This window comes from Lathyrus oleraceus, chromosome 7, assembly GCF_024323335.1.
Source record: "Lathyrus oleraceus cultivar Zhongwan6 chromosome 7, CAAS_Psat_ZW6_1.0, whole genome shotgun sequence".
Lineage (NCBI taxonomy): Eukaryota > Viridiplantae > Streptophyta > Magnoliopsida > Fabales > Fabaceae > Lathyrus > Lathyrus oleraceus.
In genome coordinates, this window is record NC_066585.1 from 519,644,080 (window position 1) to 519,649,305 (window position 5,226).

General features: G+C 37.1%; 1 long non-coding RNA gene across 1 annotated transcript; it reads right to left on the reverse strand.

Moving 5' to 3' along the window:
- Window positions 1-219: 219 nt before the first annotated feature.
- Window positions 220-1,658, reverse strand: LOC127100991 (uncharacterized). Its single transcript, XR_007794556.1, has 2 exons — window positions 566-1,658; window positions 220-423 (listed from the first exon to the last, which is right to left on the reverse strand). It is a non-coding gene; the product is annotated as an uncharacterized LOC127100991 (long non-coding RNA).
- Between the last annotated feature and the right edge of the window lie 3,568 nt (window positions 1,659-5,226).

Genomic DNA, 5,226 nt, shown 5'->3' on the forward strand with positions numbered 1-5,226 from the left:
TACATTTCATCATTTTTAGAAAGTTGACTTTAGAAATCATGTACTTTTAATTTCAATTTGATTCTAAGATTCCATTTTATTGATTAGAAATTTTTTTGGTCCATAGGTTTGTAAAGGTCCTTAAGCCCATTTCTCTTCTTTGAATCCATTCAACCATGTAAGCCCATTTCTCTTCTTTGAATCCATTCAACCATGTAAGCCCATTCCCAATTTAATCCATTTTAATTCCATAACCATTTTTCATTAAGTCATCATTAGCCATTAAACAATAAGAAATAAAAAAAAATCAAAAGTAGAATTGGAAGACAAAAGCAAACGCAGTACAAAGCTGCAATATATATCAAGTACAAGCTTCACGTAACCAAAACAACATGAAGAAAATGCCAAACACATTAAGCCAACTGCAAAGCCAGCTTCCATCACCTGAAACAAAATGAAAGAAACATAGTGAAAAAATACCGTCCAAAAACGCAGCTTAAAAGCACGCTGCAAACCAACAAACGCCAGAATGCAGTAAGCTAGAAAACAACGGTTCAAAAGTAACATTGCAGCTACAAACGTGTACAATTTGAAACGCAGGTAGCCACCAAAAATACCAGCTCCAAAGTCATGAGAAGCTACCGCGCGGAAGGCCAAATCCAAGCTGTAAAGGGCAGCAACATCATAACAATAAGCCACGCCACGTGCAAATAACCTGCAAAAACTCAGCTCGAAGCCAAACTACACCCAAAGAAAAACTGAAAACGAAATCATAAACGACAACACCAAAGCATGAACGACAATGAAATAGGAATTGAAAATGTGGAAAAAAAGAAATATAAGTACATGGCTTTCGTAGTGATTTGGGGGGAATCTCGTATTCTAGAATCTTCTTCTTCCTCTCTCCAATTTCGGCGAGAAATCCTTTTCTTTTCGCTCTCTTGTTTTCCATTTTCCTCTCAAGAACTTTGATTCTTCTTCTTCTCGGATCTTCCACATACTTCAATTTTCTAACAACTATAACTGACTCTCCGTCGGAATCACCACCGGGCATCGAACGTTATCGTCGCCTTCGTCCATCATCGACTTAATTCCTTTGAACCACCACATCACCACTCCCTCAATCCGTAACGGAAGCGCGATACAAGGAGAACAGAACAGGTGAATCCGAGTGGAGAAGTGGATCGAGTGGCGATCACCTGAGCTCCTATCCTCCACCCCGTCGTCATTGCTGGTAAGATGTTGTTCTTCCTTAGTCGTCATGCTCAAGCAATTCGGTGATGCCGTTGCGATTCGGCCCCGTAGATTAGGATAGTTGTTGTTGTTGATTTCGTGAAGTTGAGTCGTTAATTGGTGGTGATGGATGGACGTGAATCACGTTGGACAGTTGAACGATCCGAGATGGTGAAGCGTCCGCGAACGGCGATGTTGGTTGGTGAATATGATGGTGATGACGAACGCAATGTTCGCGTTGAGCTTTTTTTAAGCACTTTTTCAACTGTAAACGCCTCATTTGCCCGTGTAGCTTTTATGAAAAGCGCGTTTGGTGAACGCTTCATGGATTTCAACCTGTACGCTTCCTCGCGTGTGTATCTTGAGGTTCCAGATGTTTGGGCTCGAAGCCCAAACGGGTTGATACTGTTCATACAGTGCCTCAATGGGCCTTCACCCCCTATTATCCATTGATCAGAGCCTAATGGCAGTAATCTATTTAAGACCATATTTAATCTTGGATGGTTAATTAGATGTTGATTAGAAGGATGGGATTATTTAGAAACAGTAGATCTTAGATTAACATGCTAGTTAATTAGTTCTTAGGACTCTAATTAGGTATTAAAATTGGTTTAAGAGATAATAAGGTTTTGAGAAATTAATTAGAATTAGATTTTAGGATTTAGGTCCAATCAATTTTTAGAAATAATTAGGATTATTAGAAATTTTGGAATATTCTTAATTAGTTATTAGGTGTATCCGAAATTAATTAGGATATTAGAATTTAGATTTTAGAAGGTTAATAGTTAATTAGAATTAGATTAAAACTTTATAATGATTAGATTAGTTTAGGATTTAATTGATTTTAATTAGGATTTTCATGAAATAGAAATTTAATTCAATATTACCCGAAATTATGAAATGACAACTTTACCCCTAGATTTAACAATAGGCTAATTTTATATGTTTCCCTAGTTTTAGAATTTATAGAATTTTCCAATTAATGTAGCTATTATTTCTCATGTGATTAATCTTATTTCTAATGCATGTATAGATAGAGCTTAGACTTTAGAATTAATTTCCATTCGATTGATTTTATTTACGCAATCTCTTGTTCTTTACATGTACCCCCTCCCCTTTCCGATGTATGCTTTTACTTGCTTTCTTTTATTGCTTGATTGATTATTCCTTAGGAATTAGGATCGTTCACCCATTCAAAATCGATAATCAAACCCTTTATCCAACATCAAGCGGTCTTTTCTCAAGTCAATTTCAATAAGTAAACCCTTGATCCAACGTCAATCGGTCTTTTTCCGAATCAAATTCAAAAACATAATAAATGGCGATTAGGATCGTACATCACGAGCCTTAAGTGATATATTAGGGATGAGACTGGAGCTTTCCTACACTCATTTTGAATGTTTCGAACACAAGACATTTGGCTTGGTAGTTTGAGGTATTCACCTTTATCCATAGTCTTTAGTGCAATCCGAAATCAATAACCCTTTCTCAAAACCTAAAAACAATTCAACACATTCAAACCTTTTGTTTGAGCCTTAGGGCGACACAATCTAAAACCCTTCTTCAAGGTAATAAAATCAACAAAATAAACAAATATTTTTAAACCCATGAACTACGAAGGCTCTGATTTCTCACTTCAACAAGTGGCCATACGTAGGCACAAGGATCCAATCCTCGGCGAGCACACTAATTTAAAATCTACCTCCACTCTGCAAACCTTTGGCAAGCAAACATTCGATAAACAACATCCACATAAGTGCAAACATCCTAGATGGTTCCTATGGAGTACCATGGATGTGAGGGGTGTTAATAACTTCCCCTTGCATAACCGACTTCCGAACCTGTTCGTGATTGCGACGGCCATTCTTTGGGGTTTTCTCGATATTTTCCCATTCCTTTGGAATAAATAAAAACCGATGAAGACTCTGTATTTTTCGCGTAGCGATAATATGTTCATCTTAACAGGTGACAGATTTCCTTCTCTTTGCGGTCTTCTGCCCAGTAACCGGTAGTTTTAAATCCTACCTTTTCCCCTTTGCAGAGTTTATCCTTGATATGTTCATCCTAACTGGTTACCGATATTCTCTTTGTGGTATTCTATCCGGTAACTGAGAGATGTAATTCCTATTTCTCCCCTCTGAGTTTATCCTTAATATGTTCATCCTAACCGATGACGGATATTCTCTTTTCGGTATTCTATCCAGAATTCGATAGATGAAATTCCTACTTTTTCAAGCAGTTTATCCTTGATATGTTCATCTTAACCGATGACGGAATTTCTCCCTAAAATTCCACAAGCAAGTCTATCCTTGATATGTTCATCCTAACCGATGACGAATTTTCTTTCCTTTGGGTCTATCCTTGATATGTTCACTTTAACCAGTGACGGATATTCTCTCTCTTTGATCTTCTACCTAGTAACTGGCAGTTGTAAGTCCTATTTTGGCTTTTCCCCGACAGTTTATTCTTACCCAGGAACCGATAATGAATACACCTCCTGGTTGCCTTCAGCGAGTCATCCTTGATATGTTTACCCTAACCGGTAACATATGTCCTCCCTATCAGATTTTGTTATCTCCTTACCTAGTAACCGGTAATGGATAATAGATTTCTGCTCCTCTTGTGTTGAAGATCTTTTCTTCCCCAGGCGAGTTTGAGTGGGCATTTGCTTAGTGAAATCGTTGTTTCCTGCTTGGTTCGAGTATTTCAGCTTTGTTCTGATCTACCTGTTTCCCCTGCTGATGTTCTTGTTGTTCCCCGGTTGAGTTTTTTTTTCCATTGATTTGTTTTCATGGAATCCATCGAGTCCCCTAGTTATTTTAAGTTGTAGCCTGGCCTACGCACAACCCTTTTTCCCCAGAGTCTCTGTCTCCCTAGTGAGTTTTCCTTATGGAATGCATTATACTCCTGTGGACTTTCAATCTCTTCAGATTCTTTTCCTTTGTGGCAACATTTCCCCACAAAGATTATTTTAACATTCATATCATATGCACCATGAGGTCTCTTAGGGACCAAAATTTATTTCTATATGTTGTTATTTAAGTCCATTCTACTGAGTCGATGCGAAGATTTTAACCAGCATCTCCTCAGTTAGAACATCCTTAAATAGGGGCAGCTGTAAGACCCTAACTTTGACCCTAAGATTCCTCATGCTATCTCATCATATGCATTAGCATTGGGATCACCTCTTGGCATCCTCCTTACCCCTCATTCATTGGGTTTGTATTGGGAGAGATCACCAAGCACCATTTGATTGTATCATACTTTGTATTTTATCATTTTTACTAACCAAAATACCAAAAATATGTCTTTTTATAAACTAACTCTTTTGTAGGTAGGGCACGTGCTCACCTTTGATCTATCAAGCTCACATCTAGGATTTAAGACCCCCATTGCAAGGAGCTCAATCAATATTTGGTTTACTATGGCTTTAAGTATCATATATGAATCCCCATGGTCTTTACATATTATTTTGATCAAGTAATCATCAAGATTTTGGATTTGATTTGCCTTGGAAACCCTAATTCATTTGGGTATCTTATGTAACTTCTTCAACAAGCTTCTTCACCAATTGATCAATTATTTAAAGGGATACTTAAAATTTCATCATCTTATGCATATATGATCCTTCATGAGTCCCAAAAGTCAAGAGAATATCAAGCTAGCAAGATGGTTCATGGTGGTTGACCAGAGGAATTCATCTGATCAAAACTGGGGTCCCTAGACCTTATCTCCTACAATTTTTGCCATATGAAAATAATTCCAAGATAAAAGTTACTCTAAATGACATTACAAACAACTTTCATGTTAAGGTCAAGAGCTAGTTTTATTTGGAAAGTCATTTTTTATGGTGAAAGATTATAGGTCATTTTGTCTAAACCCTAATTGGGAGGTCAACTTCCCAAGGCCATAACTTGCTGAATATTTATGAGATGAAATATATTCAAGTTGCACAATTAAATTCAAGATGTCTAATTCAACATTTATGTTTGGAGGATGAGAAAATTCAACTTT